The sequence below is a fragment of the Schistocerca americana genome, chromosome 8, assembly GCF_021461395.2.
Source record: "Schistocerca americana isolate TAMUIC-IGC-003095 chromosome 8, iqSchAmer2.1, whole genome shotgun sequence".
NCBI lineage: Eukaryota > Metazoa > Arthropoda > Insecta > Orthoptera > Acrididae > Schistocerca > Schistocerca americana.
In genome coordinates, this window is record NC_060126.1 from 372,854,190 (window position 1) to 372,875,475 (window position 21,286).

The window sequence follows — 21,286 nt, forward strand, 5'->3', positions numbered from 1 at the left end:
CCTTGCAGTTACCAAGAAGATAACTGCTTTATGGGGAACAATAAAATAGGGCACCCATTCCATAATTCCATTCCATAAACCTTCAATTTATATTGAATGTTAAGAATTTTAAGTTATTTGTTGGAGTATGCCATTCAGAGTATACATGCAGCGCTTTGTGGCTTAGGGCATCTAACAAACGGAACACCTAAAATCTTAGCCGCATTGTGTATGGAACTACAATGTTACACAGTATGCAGGTAATCTATGATCTTCGAAATACCACCACGATGACTAATAGACTTCGAAACATGTAATAAAAGCCATTTTACGAAGACGTGTGACGAAAATGGCTTTGTATTAGTAGCCAACAGTTATTTGTCCACACTTCCTGAAAATGTTACATACTGTCACTTCCATCCTCACTGAAACTTTGTCCTATGAAATTTCCTTTTTCATTTATTAGTTTGCGTTCAGTGATGTGCTGTAAAATTACTGTTCAGAAACGATATCCTCATGTTTATAACATTTGACACCTGTTGATCTCTGTTGGAGGAACTGTGCGTCAATCTACTTCTGATGTTTTTGTGATTCGGCCACCTTATGCTACCTTTCTTCCCAGCAATCATAAATCTTTCTCAGCGTCCACTCCATTTTCCGTAATTTTCATACTGAGCTGGTATATGAATGCATTAAATAAACTATGCGTGAACCTGTATGGAAAAAATGATTTGGTCTCGATGGAATATCAGTAGAACTCCCACGGGCGCCAGGACAAAGAGTGGAGGAAGAACTGTTCATGAAAGTTATGAGACTAGAGAAGTTCTTCAGATTTCGAAAATAATTATTACGCTTCCGAAGACAGCAAGGCCATATAGGTCAGAAAATTATCTCACGATGTCTAGAATCACATGTCTCAAAAATATCCACTTAATCGAAGGAGAGGGAAAATTGAAAATACGGGGTCTTTCCGTGAGAGCGTGCAAAAATTTAGCTGGACTAGTGGTTGCTGCGCTGAACAATTTCAAGTAGGGAACCTGGAGTCGGAGAAGGCAGTTTAAGAAGATAATAGGAATAATATCACATTACTATGTACTTTTTTATTTACATAGTTACAGTTAACTGCAAATACCATCATTGACACAGTGAACGTACTGTTTGTACTTATCTTGCAAAATGTGGTGGAACTGACGCCCATCAACCTCAATACAAGCATGGCATCGGTGAACAAAATTCTGACGAACCCTGAAAAATATCCCTGGTGTGTTTCGAATCACATCACAGGCAGCTACAATTCTGGCAACTAACTCCATCTCAGTATCCATACAAAAGCGACTTTAGATATCCGCATAGGAAATAATCAAGGGGATTCAGGTCATTTGCCCTCGCAGGGGCAATCCATCGACCATGAAATACAGCGTTGTCATGGTTGCGGATATCCACACTGGAGTGAGGCGGTGTACCGTCATGTTGTATCCACAATCTCCCACGAACAGCGAAGCGTACGTTCTCCAACAACTCAGGCAGAACTCCTTGCACGGACCTCAAGCACATGCGGCCATTCAGACGATATGGCCAAATGAGATTGTCGCCTACAATACCAGCTAAGATATTCACAGAAAAACGTCATTGATCGTGTGTCTCTACTAGAGTGTAAGAGTCTTCCTCATTCCACACATGGCTATTCCTGTAGTTCGAAATACCATCAAGATCAAAGGTCCCGTCAGTAAACTGCACGATTTACGATTTGGAGGAAATCTGGTAGATCAATCCATTGTTGGAGCAACCACTGACACAATACGACCCTTGGTGCAAAGTTAGTCACAAGCATTGCGTGAACTCGTTGTGGGCGATATGTGCGTATTTTTTGTTCGTGGAGCACTCGTCACACGCTAGTATGTGCAGCGCCCAATTATGGTGCAATGCGACGAGTAATTGCAGTCGGGTCCGCTGCAACACATTCCAGCACCTCCTCTTCGAAATCGGACGTGTGAGGAGTCCTCACGTTGGCAGGCCCCTCGTGTCTTCTTTCCGATGAACCAGTCTCCCGCAGTCGTCGATCGAGAGAAATAAACACTAGTCATGCCTGTTAGGAAATCGTTCCCTGCGCAGCCTTTCAGCAGCGGAAGTATTGCAACGTAGTGCTCCATACATACGGTGCATGTCAGCGAATTCTGCGAAACTGTACCGGTACTGCTCCAGCGTATTGTAGTGTACGTCTCTGAAAAGCAATGAGTAATGAATGGGTCTGTCGCTGATTCATAAAACTGTCTGTCAAGGGAAAGACGATACGACACAGCCACTTTATGGGCAAGTATAGTAAAGTGGTTCAAATGGCTCTGAGCACTATGGGACTTAACTCCTGAGGTCATCAGTCCCCTAGAACTTAGAACTACTTAAACCTAACTAACCTGAAGGACATCACACACATCGATGCCCCGATGCAGGATTCGAAACTGCGACAGTAGCGGTCGCGCAGTTCCAGACTGTAGCGCCTGGAACCGCTCGTCCACTCCGGCCGGCATAGAGAACAAAACCTGCATGATGACTTCCTAGTAATAAGGCTCGTCCTCCTTGGTTCGTTGCAGGAAATAAAGAATGTACATGTCAATAAACAGCACAGTACGTGTAATCTTATACGCATGTTAGTTGTAAGTAAGCTGGAAATCAGTAATGCTTGACAAAGCGGTAGACAAGTTTAGTTCCGTATTTCCTTAAGCTGGCATCTCCGATCCCACATTCCCTACCTCAGATTGATCAGTGGAGCATTCTCTATGTCCTGTCACATTTTTTTCGCGCTTTTACGAAAACAACCTGTGTACTGGGAAAGAAGCAGTTCGGTTTTAGGACAAGTAGGGATATTTAAGGAGATACTTGAATAATGCGACTAATAAAAGAAGATAGCTTTAGGAAATGCACTACCTGATAAAATAAGTGAATCAGCCAGAAGACATGGTCAGATTTCAATTTAACTTTGTACACATGCACACCATCGGTTGGTAAGTAACGATTAAAATTGCAATTCTCTGTGATAGGTAGAACGCCCACCACAGTTTATAACTGTTATTCATGTTTAGTGTGGTTACCAGGCCTGAATGGCATTAAGACGGACCTGAAGAGCGTCACATGTTGAGTGATCACTGAGAAACACATGGGGATGCAGTGTCCCGCGTGAACATTGCGGGCGAGTGTGGCTGCGACCAGGGGAGAGGTCCCATTCTTCCACCGCTTTGGAGAGGTACAACGGTCTTCCACCTGACGTAATTGGGTATGACATCACATCACAGCTGGTAGTGTTTGAGGGAAGATTGATGGCGCAACAGTATCACTGCGACATTTTTCAACAGGACAATGCTCGTCCACACATGGTACATGTGTCTATGAACGATCTATATGACGTTAAGGTAGTCATGTGACTAGTGAGATCTCGAACATATGTGGGAACAGCTCGGACGTCAAGTCCGTCCCAGTGACAGTGTCCAGGATGTGAAGGACCACTTTTAACAGTCGTTGGCCATCTGGCCTCACAAGAGGATGCTACGGCCTTACGAAAGGCTTACCAATCAAACCAGTGCATGCCAGAGGGGTGCAACGACATATTTGTAAGAGAGCTCCCACTGCCAAGTTCTTTTTAAATTTGACTAGACTGTTATCACTGTAATAACGTCACACACCATCTCAACCCATGAAGTTCCACTTCGTTTCCAGCTCCTCTTCCGAGAGCATCGCTTTTTTTGTCAGGCAGTGTACAATGAAACGTGTATTGCATCTGTAGATATGGGGACGTCTTCTGGAAATGTGGTATTGAATAAAATGATTTCCATTGTTAGACTTTGTGGTATCATCGACAGCTATGGTAAGGTAATACATTCTCTTTATGTTGTTTTGCAGGACGGGCATCCACAGCCAAACTTCGACATTTTTCCAAAGAAAATTCCGCACTGGCTGTATCAATGATTTTTATTAAATCTGCGACCGGTTTCGCACCACTTATCGGTACATCCTCAGACAATCTGTACAAAAAATAATATAATAAGAGATCCTATAAACTATTCGATCCTCCAATTCTGAGGTATAAAATGAGCTTTTAAACAACTAGTTTTTTGAATGAGACAAGAAAATACTCACATACGCTATTATTATAACATGGTAACGTTGAACATTCTCCAGTAGCCACTCCCCACCATTCACGTCCAATATACCGCCATCTGGTGAAAGCGGTAGTCAAAATTTAAAAATCTTTTTAAAATTTTTTTTAAGTGATGGGAGCGGCAATGACCTACAAAATAAAAATAAAATACGATGCTGATCGAGCTCCCCTAAGCACGAACGACGAACAGGGCAAACATTAGCATGAACAAACAGCGGAACTAGGGCCGTGTAAGCATACCAGAACTTACCGTGCAGGCTGATAGGAGCCGCGCGGCAGCGGACACGGCCTGACTGACTGGCAGAAACCCGGAAAGCGCTCACGCAGTGGCGCGAGGATCGCCAGAGGCCGGATGACGTGTACAAGGTGTGAAGAGTGGCGAGTGCAGAATATTTGATAAACAATTCCTTACGTCTATATATTTTTTTAAAAAAGTCTAATAGCATACTAGGTGACCATTCTCTTTATGTGAACTTAGAACTACCTAAACCTAACTAACCCAAGGACAGCACACAGATCATGCCCGAGGCAGGATTCGAGCCTGCGACCGTAGCGGTCTCACGGTTCCAAGACTGAAGCGCCTAGAATCGAACGGCCACTCCGGCCGGCTAAATGCCTGGCAGAGGGGTCATCGAATCACCTTAACAGTTCTGTATTATTCCAATCTGTATACAGCGTGGAAAGAACGAACACCTATATCTTCCCATAAGAGCTCTGATTTTTCTTATTTTATCATGGTGATCGTTTCTCCCTATGTAGGTCGGTCTCAACAAAATATTTTCGCATTCGGAGGAGAAAGTTGGTGACTGGAATTTCGTGAGAAGATTCCGTCGTAACGAAAAATGCCTTTCTTTTAATGATGTCCAGCCCAAATCCTGTATCATTTTAGTGACACACTCTCCCATATTTCGCAATAACAGAAAACGTGTTGCCCTTCTTTGAACTTTTTCGATGTACTCCGTCAGTCCTATCTGGTAAGGATCCCACACCGTGCAACAATATTCTAAAAGAGGACGGACAAGCGTAGTGTAGGTAGTCTCCTTAGTAGATCTGTTACATTTTCTAAGTAAACGCAGTCTTTGGTTAGCCTTCCCCACAACATTTTCTATGTGTTCCTTCCAATTTAAGTTGTTCGTAATCCAACACATTTTTCCGAAAGAAGGTAGGTTTTATTCACGATTCCAATTCAATGTATTATTCCCCACTCTTTCGGCTACAAAACTCTATTTTTCAAAATAATCTCCGTTCAATGTGACGACCGTATGAGACCTCACTGGGAGGGACTGTCTGCCTACTACTAGTGGACTTCGGAGCCAACACTTTGCTGCATCAATAACCTCCCCGTCGTTCACGTAGTGCTGACTACGGAGCGCATCCTTCATTGGGCCAAACAGATGGAAGTCGGATGGTGTGAGATGCGGGCTGTAGGCTGGATGAGAAAGAACAGTGCAATGAAGATCTGTGCGCTCCTCTTGGGTGCGCAAACTTGTGTGAGGCCTTGCGTTGTCGTGGAGAAGGAGAAGTTCGTTTGCATTTTTGTGGTAACGAACACGCTGAAGTCGGTTCTTCAGTTTCGTGAAGGCAGCACAATACACTTCAGAGGTGATCGTTGCACCACGAGGGAAGAAATCAGGCAGAATAATCCCTTCAGAGTCCCAGAAAGCCGTCGTCATAACTTTCCCAGCTGAGAGTGCGGTTTTCAACTTCTTCTTCGAAGGAGAGGTGGGGCCCGCGTCTATGGATTGCCGTTTTGTTTCCGGTTCGAAGTGATGAACCCATGTTCCATCCCCTTGTCGGCACCATCAGCCTCGTAACACGTAAGCAATCCCTCAGAGATGGTCCTTTGTTACTCTTCGTGGTCTTCTGTTAGGCGATGAGGAACACAGGAGGGCACACACCTTTGAGTACCCCAACTGGTGGATGTGTTTGCCAGCGGTACCAACAGAGACGTCCAATTGTGCAGCGAGATGTTTGCCTGTGATCCGTCAATCACCTCGAACGAGTGTCCGCACGTTCCAACATTGCAGGAGTGACAGCTGTGTGCAACCGGCCGGCACGAGGGAGATCGGACAGGTATGCGTGGCCATGTTGCGATGATGACAGACGACTCACCGAACGATTCGCCGTGCTTTTGTTCACTGCCGGGTCTCCATAGACAATCTGCAAGCGTCTATGAATATCTGCGATGCTCTATTTTTCCGCCAAAAGAAACTCGAAGACACACTCTGATTGGAACACATCACCGTTACAGACGCCATTTTGAAGGTTATGTATAGTGCCGTCACCTATCGGAACTTCATGAAACTACAGGGGCTGAACCGGGAACATTTCACGATGTCCCACAAGAAATTGCACATTTCTTCAACTGAAACAGGCAGAGAAAGAAAGAACTTGTTGCATTACTTATTGAACCCGTATCGTATATAACTTGGGATCAGAAATGTTGTTGGTGACACTGTTCATGTCTTCACTACGAATACTGGTTTGATGCAGCCCTCCACACTACCCTGTCCTGTCCTGCAACCTATATCCTTTTGAACCTGCTTACTGTGTCCATCTCTTGGGCTCCCTGTACAATTTTTGTTCCCTCCAGTACTAAATTAATGATCCCTTGATGTCTCAGAACGCGTCCTATCAGACGACCCCTTCTTTTGTACGTGTTATGCAACAAATTTCTTTTCTCCCCAGTTCTGTTCAGTACCGCAACATTGGTTACAAGATGTACCAACCTAATCTTCAACCTGGTAGCTATCGTGGCGGGATGAATGCCGTCTTTTGTGAAGGAACCTGTGTCCGGGTGCAGACGTGGTGTTGGGGGAGTTTGCAGGCCAGGGCGGGAACAAGTGCAGTGGCAGGGAGCGGAGCAGACGGCACGTGTCTACGACACGTGATCACCGACAACACACGTGACCGGCGAGGGTCCACGCTGTGGCCGCGCGGGGTAGGCGTGCGGTCTGGGGCGCCTCGCCTCGGTTTGCGAGGCTGTCCCCGTCGGAGGTTCGAGTCCTTCCTTGGGCATGTGTGTATGTGAGTCTGTGTGTGTGTGTGTGTGTGTGTGTGTGTGTGTGTGCGTGTGTGTGTCTTGACCTTAGCGTAAGTCAGTTTAAGTTAGATTAAGTAGTGTGTAAGCCTAGGGACCGATGACCTCAGCAGTTTGGTCCCTTAGAGCTTACCACAAATTTCCGGAATTTTTTTCCCGCCCTGCGATGAGCTTACCACAAATTTCCAGATTTTTTTTTTCCACGCTGCGATGCAAGTGACATTGTGCTTTCAAATATTAACAGTTTTTCCTTTTCTCATTTAGTCATGCTCCAGGTTTCTGAACCACGTATGACCGCTGGGCATATGACAAAGTTATACACTGAAGAGCCCAAGAAACTGATACAGCCGTCGGCCGTTGTGGCCGAGCGGTTCTAGGCTCTTCAGTCCGGAACGGCGCTGATGCTATGGTCGCAGGTTTGAATCCTGCCTCGGGCATGGATGTATGTGATGTCCTTAGGTTAGTTAGGTTCACGTAGTTCTAAGTCTAGGGGACTGATCACCTCACATGTTAAGTCCCATAGAGCTTAGAGCCATTTGATCCATTTGGTACAGCCCCCGCGAGCACACGAGAAGTGTCGCAACACGACATGGCATGGACTCGACTAATGTCTGACGTAGTGCTGGAGGGAATTGACACAATGAATCCTGCACGGCTGTCCATAAATCCATAAGAGTACGAGGGGTCGGAGATCTCTCCTGAACAGCACGTTGTAAGGCATCCTAGATATGCCCGATAATACTCATGTCTGGGGAGTTTGGTGGCCAGCGGAAGTGTTAAACTCCTGGAGGAACTCTGTAGCAATTCTGGACGTATGGGGTGTCGCATTGTCCTGCTGGGATTGCCCAAGTCCGTCAGAACGCAGAATGGACATGATTGGATGCAAATGATCAGACAAGATGCTTACGTGCGTGTCAACTGTCAGAGTCGTATCTAGACTTGCATATCACTCCAACTGCACACGCCCCACACCGTTACAGATCTCCCACCAGCTTGGAGATTCCCCTTTGACATACAGGGTTGGTCGATCATGAGGTTGTCTCCATACCCTTACACGTCCATCCACTCGATACAATTTGAAAGAAGACTCGCCCTAACAGGCAACATGTTCCCAATCACCAACAGTCCAATGTCTATGTTCACGGACCCAGACGAGACGTAAAACTTTGTATCGTGCCGTTATCATGGGTACACGAGTGGGCCTTCGGCCTGGGAAGCCCATATTGATGATGTTTCGGTGAACGGTTCGTACGCTGACACTTGTTGATAGCCCAGCATTGAAACCTGCAGCAATTTGGGGAAGTGTTGCACTTCTGTCACGTTGAGCGACTCTCTTCAGTCGTCGTAGATCTCGTTCTTGCAGGATCTTTTTCCGGCCGCAGCGATGTCGGAGATTTGATGTTTCACCAGATACCTCATATTCACAGTACACTCGTGAAATGGTCGTACGGGAAAATCCCAACTTCATCGCAACCTCTGAGATGCCGTGTCCAGTCACTCGTTGACGATCAAACACACTTAAATCTTGTAACCTGCCATTGTAGCACCAGTAACCGATCTAACAACTGCACCAGACACGTTGTCCTATACAGGCGCTGCCGACCGCAGTGCCATTATCTGCCTGTTTACATATCTCTGTATTTGAATATGCATGCCTATACCAATTTCTTTTGTCCTTCAGTGTAGATCCTCATCATTGTTCTCGTTTACATGCATTTTGAACCTGACGTCTCTCTGAGGAAATACATGCATTTCATTCCCACTTCTGTTTTTTTCGCTGATGTCCGTTTCTATCCTGGTGTCATTGGTAAACCAACATTCCACGCATTTGAACTGGTTCTGCGCGTGGTTATCCATTTTCTCGTACTTTGCTTTCAACTCATTGTGTCGGGCGGGGTGGCCGAGCAGTTCTAGGCGCTTCAGTCCGGAACCGCGCGACTGCTACGGTCGCAGGTTCGAATCCTGCCTCGGACATAGATGTGTGTGATGTCCTTAGGTTAGTTAGGTTTAAGTAGTTCTAAGTTCTAGGGAACTGATGACCTCAGATGTTAAGTCCCATAGTGCTCAGAGCCATCTGAACCATTTTCAACTCATGGTTTGACTCATTAGTAATACTCTATCGTCTGCATATGCGAGGCAATTGAAATTACCATACATCTGTACTTTAGGCCCCTCATGTTGCCTATGTTACCTTATTACTTTCTCTCAGAAGCACTGATGTATCGTGATTTTTGGATAACTCTTGTTATGTCTGTATATGTTTATGAAAATGTGCTTGAAAACGATCATCTAACAACTTGACATTGTGTTCTGCCTGACGGCAGGTCTTGTCATGGGGGAAGCCTCGTCAGAGAGGTCCACCGCATGAGCGTCTAGGGAAGTGATTTCAGTGGTGGTTTCCCGTTGCCTTCCACTGATGAAGATGAAATTATAATCAGGACAACACAACACCCAGTCCCTGAGCGGAGAAAATCTCCGACCAAGCCGGGAATCGAACCCGGGCCCCTTGGCGTGATAGACCGCCGCGATGACCACTCAGCTATCGGGGCGGACTCATCTAACAAGAAAACTTAGAAAACAATTCTGTACTCAGAGGCCATTTTACCTGCAATTGCTATTTTGAGTTTCCTATTTTTAGATTTAAAACTGATGTTCGTAATGTTTATAAGTAAAATTATTAATGTCAGGGATTTTTTCAGAAATACAAAAATGTTCAATATTTTGTTTAGTATTACGAGATTAAAAAAAATGGCTCTGAGCACTATCAGACTTAACTTCTGATCAGTCCCCTAGAACTTAGAACTACTTAAACCTAACTAACCTAAAGGCATCACACACATCCATGACCGAGGCAGGATTCGAACCTAAGACCATAGCGGTCGCGCGGTTCCAGACTGTAGCGCCTAGAACCGCTCGGCCACCCCGGCCGGCACGAGATTTGATCTTAAACAACTTTTCTATCCATATTTTTACAATTGTACATAAAAACAATACTTTAATATACTTATGACGCCAACTGAAAAATCATAGTGTAATATTACGTCGGAACTGTCACTGGACCGGGTAGCAAATTTATTGGGTGGATGAAAGATTTATTCGTTTGAAGGGAAACCAGAGGAGCGATTTCATTGCGTGTTTCGAGTTGTATATCACTCATGTCTGGGGAGTTTGGTGGTCAGCGCAAGTGTTAAACTCCTGGAGGAAGTCTGTAGCTTTTGCCAAAGCTGTTTCACAGAGGAAAACCGCACTGCAGTTCCCTCTCTAAATCCTCGCACAAACGAAAAAATGGCTGACAACGAAATAAGTGTCCAAGGAATAGAAAAGGAACTGACATCACTCAACAGAGGAGAGTCCACTGGACCTGACGGGATACCAATTCGATTCTACACAGAGTACGCGAAAGAACTTTCCTCCCTTCTAACAGCCGTGTACCGCAAGTCTCTAGAGGAACGGAAGCTTCCAAATGATTGGAAAAGAGCACAGGTAGTCCCAGTCTTCAAGAAGGGTCGTCGAGCAGATGCGCAAAACTATAGAGCTATATCTCTGACGTCGATCTGTTGTAGAATATTAGAACATGTTTTTTGCTCGCGTATCATGTCTTTTTTGGAAACCCAGAATCTACTCTGTAGGAATCAACATAGATTCCGGAAACAGCGATCGTGTGAGACGCAACTCGCTTTATTTGTTCATGAGACTCAAAAATATTACACACAGGCTCCCAGGTAGATGCTATTTTCCTTGACTTCCGGAAGGTGTTCAATACAATTCCGCACTGTCGCCTGATAAACAAAGTAAGAGCCTACGGAATATCAGACCAGCTGTGTGGCTGGATTGAAGAGTTTTTAGCAAACAGAACGCAGCATGCTGTTATCAATGGAGAGACGTCTACAGACTTTAAAGTAACCTCTGGCGTGTCACAGGGGAGTGTTATGGGACGATTGCTTTTCACAATATATATAAATGACCTAGTAGATAGTGTCGGAAGTTCCATGCGGCTTTTCGAGGATGATGCTGTAGTATACAGAGAGGTTGCAGCATTAGAAAATTGCAGCGAAATGCAGGAAGATCTGCAGCGGATAGGCACTTGGTGCAGGGAGTGGCAACTGACCCTTAAAATGGACAAATGTAACGTACTGCGAATACATAGAAAGAAGGATCCTTTATTCTATGATTATATGATAGTGGAACAAACTCTGGTAGCAGTTACTTCTGTAAAATATCTGGGAGTATGCGTGCGGAACGATTTGAAGTGGAATGATCATTTGTTGGTAAGGCGGGTACCAGGCTAAGATTCATTGGGAGAGTCCTTAGAAAATGTAGTCGATCAACAAAGGAGGTGGCTTACAAAACACTCGTTGGACCTATAGTTGAGTATTGCTCATCAGTGTGGGATCCGTAGCAGATCGGGTTGACTGAGGAGATAGAGAAGATCCAAAGAAGGGCGGCGCGTTTCGTCACAGGGTTATTTGGTGTAAGCGTGATAGCGTTACGGAGATGTTTAGCAAACTCAAGTGGCAGACTCTGCAAGAGAGGCGCTCTGCATCGCGGTGTAGCTTGCTGTCCAGGTTTCGAGAGGGTGGGTTTCTGGACGAGGTATCGAATATATTGCTTCCCCTTCTTATGCCTCCTGAGGAGATCACGAATGTAAAATTAGAGAGATTCGAGCGCGCACGGAGGCTTTCCGGCAGTCGTTCTTCCCGCGAACCATACGCGACTGGAACAGAAAAGGGAGGTAATGACAGTGGCACGTAATGTGCCCTCCGCCATACACCGTTGAGTGGCTTGCGGAGTAGAAATGTAGATGTAGAAATAAAAAGTGCGTCACTGTCTAAACTCAATGACCGTCTTCGTGCACTATTGGAGAGTGCGCTGTAATTGTAGGAGACTGCACTGATCTCGCCCCATATGCCTCTGCGACTACCTCGACGTACAGTACGGTGTAGCCTGCTGGCCTCCAGGGGGGGGGGGGGGGGGGGGAGGGGGTGGCGTGTCACCTGTTGGCTTCCCGGCGCGCCGCCGCCGCCGCCCCTTCGCCGGCAGCGACCCCCGGGCCGCCCCTACAGCGGGCGATGAGAGACAGCACGTGCGCGCTCCCCCTCGCAGCCAGATATTAACCGCGGCCGCAGCCGCCACCACCGCCACGCGAATTAAACTGCATTCATTTGTTATTTAGATCCCCGCCGTGACGTCAGCGGCGGTTCGCCACGCCTCGCAGAATGGGGCTTAATTCTGGCCACGTGCGGAGGCAGGTGCGTCGCGCGAGTCTGCGTCGTGCGTAGTGCGGTGTCGTGCTGCCATTGATATCATCTCGAGGGCCCTTCCAGTCCTGGACGCTCCAGGGAGCACCGAGCACCGATTCTGCCGCTCTGCGGCTGGATGAACCCTCATCGGCACATCCACTGCGGCCAGGCCAATATTTTAAGCGACGATATACGCAGCTGCGTAACCCGCACGCTTACTATTCCGTCCTGAACGTTGATTGTGAACTTCTCTCAGCTGCTGGGTTGGAGGAGAAGTCGGCAAAAGTTTTGGAAATGCAGCGTATAAGTTGGCAACTGCTGACGTTGCCTAATGAAAGGGAAAGCTCAGCTGACCACCCCTTCCGCACCACATACGGCTACACTATGTGATCAATAGTATATGGACACTCCCCAAACACTCGTTTTTCATATTAGGTGCATTGTGCTGCCGCCTACAGCCAGATACTCCATATCAGCGACCTCAGTAGTGTGTGTTCAAATGTGTGTGAAATCTTATGGGACTTAACTGCTAAGATCATCAGTCCCTAAGATTACACACTACTCGACCTAAATTATCCTGAGGACAAACACACACACCCATGCCCGAGGGAGAACTCGCACCTCTGCCGGGATCAGCCACACAGCCCATGACTTCAGCGCCCTAGACCGCTCGGCTAATCCCGCGCGGCGACATCAGTAGTCATTAGACATCGCGAGAGAGCAGAATGGGGTGCTCCGCGGAGCTCACAGACTTCGAACGTGGTCAGGTGATGGAGTGTCACTTGTGTCATACGAATATACGCGAGATTTCCACACTCCTAAACATCCATAGGGCCACTGTCTGTTGACTGACAGAGACCGCCGACAGTTGAAGAGGGTCGTAATGTGTAATAGGCAGACGTCTATCCAGACCACCACACATGAATTCCAGACTGCATCAGAATCTACTGCAAGTCCTATGACAGTTAGGCGGGAGGTGATTGAACTTGGATTTGACGATCGAGCGCCTGCTCATAAGCCACACATCACGCCGGTAAATGCCAAACGACGCCTCGATTGGTGTAAGGAGCGTAAACATTAGACGACTGTACAGTGGAAAAACGTTGTGTGATGTGACGAGTCACGGTACGCAATGTGGCGATCCGATGGCAGGGTGTGGGTATGGCGAATGCCCGGTAAACGTCATCTTCCAGCGTGCGTAGTGCCAACAGTAAAATTCGGAGGCGTTGGTGTCCTGGTGTGGTCGTGTTTCTCATGGAGGGTGCATCCCTTGTTGTTTTGCGTGGCACTATCACAGCACAGGCCTACATTGATGTTTTAAGCACCTTCTTGCTTTCCAGTGTTGAAGAGCAATTCGGGGACGGCGATTACATCTTTCAGCACGATCAAGCATCTGTTCATAGTGCACGGCCTGTAATGGACTGGCCTGCACAGAATTCTGACCTGAATCCTATAGAACACCTTTGCGGTGATTTGGAACTTCGACTTAGTGCCAGGCCTGACCGACAGACATCGATATCTCTCCTCAGTGCAGCAATCCATGAAGAATGGACTGCCATTCCCCAAGAAACGTTCCAACACCTGATTGAACGTATGCCTGGGAGAGTGGAAGCTGTCATCAAGGCTAAGGGTGAGCCAACACCATACTGAATTCCAGCATTACCGATGGAGGGCGCCACCAACTTATAAGTCATTTTCAGCCAGGTTTCCGGATACTTTTGGTCACATAGTGTATTTTGACTGCTCGGAAGTCCTCTTTTCAAATGCGAGTATTTTTCCGGAATGTATAAATTCCTACGATATTCTGATACCTGGAGCACTGCTAATAGTTGTGTGTTATTTGCTTATTGTGCACTGATACGCTGCAGGGATATGGTCTGTAATTACGTCTCGCTTGCAGTGCTTCTAAAGCTTCTCTACTGGGTTGAAGTCACTCTGGGTTTGCGAATTTATTAAAGTGCGTTTTTACTTGAAGTGTGATGGAGAGGAATATGGATTCCGAACATCCGTGGACGTACCGTCACTTATAATTATTTTCATTCATATTATTTACTTTCTTTGATAAGTAATCATTCTTTTTGCTATAGTTCAGAGTGTTGCCTTGCGTATTTGTTAATGCAGTGTGACAGTAAAATCTTTTCTCTGCAGGAAATTTAAAAAAGTAGCCGCTGAGTACCGCTGTTTATGTACTATTCTTTTAAATTAATGAATTGCCAGATATAAGCATGTCATCTTCGAAATGAATTCTGAAAGCATTAGCAATAAGCACTTACGTCTGTACAGACAAACGTTTGCCAGGAAATACTCAATGGAAGAATGCAAAAAAATGGCTCTGAAAACTGTGGGACTTAACTGCTACGGCCATCAGCCCGTAGAACTTAGAACTACTTAAACCTAGCTAACCTAAGGACATGACACACATCCATGCCCGAAGCAGGATTCGAATCTGCGACCGTAGCGGTCGCGCGGTTCCAGACTGTAGCGCCTAGAGCCGCTCTGCCGCTCTGGCCGGCGGAAGAACGCAATCTGGCCATAATAAACACGATACTATTGACATCTGGTACGTTAGTAACGGGTTCAAATGGCTCTGAGCACTATGGGACTTAACCTCTGAGGTCATCAGTCCCCTAGAACTTAGAACTACTTAAACCTAACTAACCTAAGGACATCACACACATCCATGCCCAAGGCAGGATTCTAACCTGCGACCGTAGCGGTCGCGCGGTTCCAGACGGTAGCGCCTAGAACCGCTCGGCCATTTTCGCCGGCAGTTACAGGTATGGAACCGAAACCAATGAAAACCAGCAACTCTTTCTTAAAAGAAATATTAGAGAAACATTCTTTTTAGAGTTCTCAAGCGAAGGATAACTAGGCAGATCCCTCCAACTGAAAATGATGATGAAAGTCCAAAAAATGTTCAAATGTGTGCGAAATCTTATGGGACTTAACTGATAAGGTCATCATTCCCTAAGCTTACACACTACGTAACCTAAATTATCCTAAAGACAAACACACACACACCCATCCCCGAGATGAAAGTCCCCAATAGAAACATGAACAAGACTGTTGGGCATTATCTGCATAATACATAGTATTATAGCTAAGAAATAAAGAATCTAATAATAATACTATAATTTATTTTAGTTAATGTTACAAAGAATGTAAATACATTGTTATTCTACCAATATGTTCCACAGAATTAATTTTGGCAAATTTCTTGCATGAAATAGCGCTATGCGTGCAGCGAATTTTATCATTTAAATTATATTGTAATTAATAATTCGACTTGTGTGTTGCCTGATGATCTTATTCGTGGGTTGTCCAGAAAGTAAGTCCCGATCGGTTGTGAAATGGAAGCCACAGTGAAAATCAGAAATGTTCTATTTGCAAAATTCGGCTACACATTCCAGCCACCTCTCCGCCTCTCCTACTTAAACTTCTGCCGTAGTGCTGTATCTACTTTCCAATAATCTCGTCAGAGAAGGCAGCCGCCTGTGCTCTCTGCCAATTCTCTACGCCAGTCCGCAGCTCGTTGTCTGGGCCAAAATGTTGTCTTCGTACCCAGCGGTTCATGTGAGAGGAAGTGAAAACCAGAGGGAACTACATACGTCCTCTACAGTGCGTGACCAAACGCTTCCCATCGTAAACGCTGCAGGAGCGTCTTCATTGCCCCTGTAGTGTGGGGCCGAGAAATGTATTGAACAAGGAAATACATGAAAGTTATGTTATGTGGGATTGCATAAAATCAGGCGATATCTCTCGGCAGGAGGCACCATTTTCTAGGAGTCTTTTAAGTGCTCACTTTGCGCTCATAGCTGCCAAGTGCAATGTGGTGAGATAGAAGAGACACTGGCCAACAACTATGTGCAAAGTTTCATCGCATTTTGACTGTAGCTTCCATTTCGCGGCCCGTTGGAACTTACTTTCTGGACACACCTCGTGCATAGGGAGTAAAAAAAAAAAAAACATTCCATTTTTTGAGAAGTGTTAGTGTGGACCAAAACAAGAAAGAAATGTGAAGTAAAAACGGTCTCTAAAACGCGCAGTCTACAGAGACTGCTTACACTACGCTTGTCCGCCTTCTGGAGTATTGCTGTGCGATGTGAGACCCGCATAAGATAGGACGACAGAGGACATCGAAAAAGTTCAAAGAAGAGCAGCTCGTTTTGTATTATCATGAAATAGGGGGGAGAGTGCCACGGTGGCAATCATTAAAGCAAAGGCGATTTTCTTTGCGACAAGATCTTCTCATGAAATTTCAATCACCAACTTTATCCTCAGAGCATGAATACATTTTGTTGGCACCCACCTAAACAGAAAGGATGATCCTCATAATAAAATAAGAGAAATCAGAGCTCGCACAGAAAGATTTACGTGTTCGTTTTGGTCTCGCGCTGTTCAAGATTGGGGCGATAGAGAAATAGCTTGAAGGTGGTTCGATGAAACCGCTGCCAGGCACTTAATTGTGAATTGCAGAGTAATCATGTAGATGCAGATGTAGAAATAATATGCGCTTTTATTCATCTTCTCTACAGTGAAACATATCTCTTCTAATTCAAGATCTTCGCTGTCACGAAAGGCCTATAAAATGCAGTAAACAAATGACAAAGCCCTGTGTTGTTGTGTGTGGATACAGCATGCAGCAAACATTTTTCGTGTTATTATTGTAAAGTGTATTCACAGTTCTGGGTGTCCACCCCAGGTAGCTGAATAGTCAACGTGAAGGATTGTCAATCCTCTGTGCCTGGGTTCGATTTGCCGGCTAGGTCGGGGAATTTTCTCCACACAGGGACTGGGTCTTGTTAGTTAGTTAGTTACGTGTTCCATTGATCAAAAGCGCGGAAAAACCGTTATGTTGTGAAACGTCCTGCTGTCCTCATCAGAATCCTATCATCCTCATCGACTGCAGGTCGCCGAAGTGGCATCAAATTGAAATACCGGCACCCGGCGAACGGTCTGCACGACGGGGGGCCCTAGCCATACGATTAAAAAAACAAATAACAGTTCTGGGTGGTGTACCGTATATCGTAAGTGTAATGGAAATGCCGTCCGCGGTGGTCGTGCGGTTCTAGGCGCTCCAGTCCGGAGCCGCGCTGCTGCTACGGTCGCAGGTTCGAATCCTGCCTCGGGCATGGATGTGTGTGATGTCCTTAGGTTAGTTAGGTTTAATTTGTTCTAAGTTCTAGGGGACTGATGACCACAGCAGTTGAGTCCCATAGTGCTCAGAGCCATTTGAACCATTTGTAATGGAAATATTTTGTGTTTTGTTAAGTTTGTGCAATGTTTTTATTTTGTAGTTCTGTTTTTGGACTTACCAGCATAATAAAAGCCTATTATCCCGCACTAGAAATGCCAGACGTGATCTTTTGTTATGGTCTGGCCAACAGAAGCAACCCTCGAGCGCTTGTCCTATACGTTGAAAAATATCCACGACGCAGGGTACCAGCTACATAATTATTCAGCCGTCTTTCCTAGCAACTGGCAGACTCTGACTATGTATCACCAACAACGGCGGACCGTGGCAGACTTGGCACCATCTGAACTCTTGTTGTAAAGAAGCAAGTATTGCAACGAGTGGAAGATCGTGTAGGAAGAATTTCGATATACATCGGCGTTAGTCATGCTGTAGTCTGGTGGGCTGGGCGATCCTCATCTACAGTTGTTATGCCCATATAATTTACAGCGTGTCCAGGACCATCGGCAACAAGATCAGCCCCCCCCCTCCCCCCCAGAATGTAGTTCTGCAAATGGCTGGTGGAAATATGTGCAGAAGATCCATTTTTCACAACAAAGATACTGTTCACAGACGAGGCTGGTTTCACACGAGAGGCGATTGTCACTTTCATAATCAATGGAACACCCACAACACTGGTGTAATATTCTATAATATTTATTATTTGTTACACGAACCGGTCTTCGGCTGTTACGCCGTCATCAGCTACAAAGATAAGTACGGTGTGCAGCGAAATTTTGCTAGATCCAAGATTTTAAACTAGTACATGTACAAAGTATTTCCATTTCCAGAGATGAATATGTTAATGTTGCAATAAAACAAGCGAGGTCATTTCGTATTCAATGAGGTGTAAGATTATTTAACTAAGATAAAATACGTGACGCATTAACTAATTACCTATAGGCACGTTACAACAGTCCTGCATTGAAGAACAAAACTGAACAATAACATAGCCGGCCGCGCTGCACGGGCGGTTCTAGGCGCTTCAGTCCGGAACCAGCGACTGCTATGGTCGCAGGTTCGAATCCTGCCTCGGGCAGGGATGTGTGTGATGTCCTTAGGTTAGGTTTAAGTAGTTCTAAGTTCTAGGGGACTGATGACCACAGATGTTAAGTCCCATACTGCTCAGAGGCATTTTTTGAAGAATAACATAACTCAACACTTAGGCAAAAGTATTCACAGCTCAGAAGAAAATGGTTAGAACAATGTATGGGGCTCATAGTCGCACATCTTGTAGGCATCTCTTAAAACGGTTAGGAGTTCTTCTAACAGTATCACAGTACATTTACTCAGTAATGAAATTTGTTCTCAACAACACGGACCAGTTTAAAAACAACAGTGGCATTCATGGCTATAACACCAGAAGTAAGAAAGATTTACACAATCGTCTACTTAACCTATCTTTGACACAGAAAGGGGTAAAATATGCTGCTGAAAATCTTTTCGGTAAATTACTAGATGAAATACAATGTCTGACAGACAGCAGTAACAGTTTTAAAAATAAACTGAAATCATATCTCCTTGACAACTCCTTCTGTACCATAGATGAGTTCTTGAATAGGAATAAATAAATCTAATAAATCTATAGATACAATGTATGTATTGTGTACCTTTTAAGGGAATGGGTTAGGTAATAAAAATTTTAAGCATTTTTTTAAACACCTTCATTCGTGTGTGCATTTCTTTAACACGTGCCACATCATAACAGTTACCCTGAGATTGATCTACAGAGCACGTAACTAACTAACAAAGCTTTAGTGACCTACCCAAGCCTGGTACTGAATGACCAGACACAGTTCCCTTATTCACAATTCTGACTGCAAATACTACTCATAATTCCATCCAGTCCATGTTGTAAATTATCCCTCTTACTCACATGCTCCATTTCCTTTATTTCAGTTACTAATTTCTCTTGTTGTGTTACATAAAATTTTACTTTGTATAATCACAGCTGCTTCACTCACCTGCTTGACATCACTATTACATCGTATCTGTTTGTAATTTCTCTTCTATCAAAGACAAGATTATTTTGTTCAGCCACAGCTTTGGAATATGTAAGCAAAGCTTATTGTTCAGTTATGTTCTTTTATGTACAACTGTTGTAATTTGTCTATAGTCTTTAGTTAAACTTTGAAATATTTTATCTTAGTTAATAATCTTACATCGCATTTACAGTGAAATAACCTCGCTTGTTTTATTCCTTTCCAAACATTAACATTTTCATACCTGGAAATGGAAATACTCCGTACATGCACTAGTTTGAAATCTTTGAAATTTCACTGCACCACAGACTTATATTTGCACCTGATGCAGGCGTAACAGCCGAAAACCGGTTCGTGCAACAAATAATAAATATTGTAGACTATTACACCTGTGTTATGTGTGTTACATTCATAACGTACAAAATACTCTACCAAGAACAGACGGAACAGTCAGTCAGTGCAATTTCATAATCAACATACCTGTATGAGGTCTGATCTAGATCAACATGCAGTTGAACAAGCAAGGGATTAGCGCACATTTCCAACATGTCAGGGCAGGAATTATTGGTGACAGAACATTACACACTGCCAGACAGGTTGACTGGTGCAAGGTATCGTCAGTTCCTAGCAAACGACTTGCGTGCCCTGCTAGATGCGGTACCATTCCAACAACATACTTAAATGGATATGGTGTCTGTTCTTTCGGACATGTCCGAAGAAAGAGACACCATATCCGTATAAGTATATAGTTCTGGCAACACCGGCCATGACCTTCTTCTTCTGTGCGGATGCACACATATTCCCCGAACTCTTAAGGGGCTTGGTAAGTATGTCTTCCACGAGTAATGACTGCGTTGGGGTGGAACACTACGAATGTAGTGTGTGGGCGTACAAGGTGAGACTGTGGGTCACACGGGAGGCGTGCGCGAGATAGTCCCTGCAGTCGCGCTATCCACTGTGCCCTCGATGGCTCAGATGGATAGAGCGTCTGCCAGGTAAGCAGGAGATCCCGGGTTTGAGTCCCGGTCGGGGCACACATTTTCACCTGTCCCCGTTGATATATATCAACGCCCGTTAGCAGCGGAAGGTATTAATACAATTCTAATTTCATTCCAACAACGGCTGGAGATCTCGTTCATGCACGATGGAGAGCCAGCCCGTTTTCTCTGAAATGTCCTAGCACACCTCACACAGTCACTTACCGGACAATGGATTGGTCGAGGAGGTGGAGTAAATTGTCCAGCTCGTTCACCCTCCCCCCCCCCCCCCCGCCCCTTGATCGTAATTTATTGAATTTTTTTTATTGCGGGGACACTTGAAAGCTTTGCTGTACGCAGACCTCATTAATGATGTACATTCACTGCCGAAACCCGTCATCAATGGCTGTCAGCTCGTGTGTGAACAATCTGGAGTCCTCAGAAAGTGTGTGATTCGATAAGAAGTCGAGTAGAAGCATGACTTACTACAAATGAACGCCATATTGGGCACCTTCTTTAGCGATGGTTCACAACAGCGGATTGTACGTAATAGCAAGCAGATAATATAAGAAGCACTGCTGTCTCACAGTAATAGAGTAATGTGTTCTCGTCCGTTTACTCATTTGTTTACCACATTCCGTAGGTTTCGTAGTGGCAAAGAGCTTGCAGCAGAAGAGACGTGTGG

General features: G+C 45.2%; 1 non-coding gene across 1 annotated transcript; it reads left to right on the top strand.

The window, feature by feature from the left end:
- The first annotated feature begins 20,583 nt into the window (after positions 1 to 20,583).
- On the top strand, positions 20,584 to 20,658 carry Trnat-ggu. The gene has a single exon. It is a non-coding gene; the product is annotated as a tRNA-Thr (tRNA).
- Positions 20,659 to 21,286: the final 628 nt, after the last annotated feature.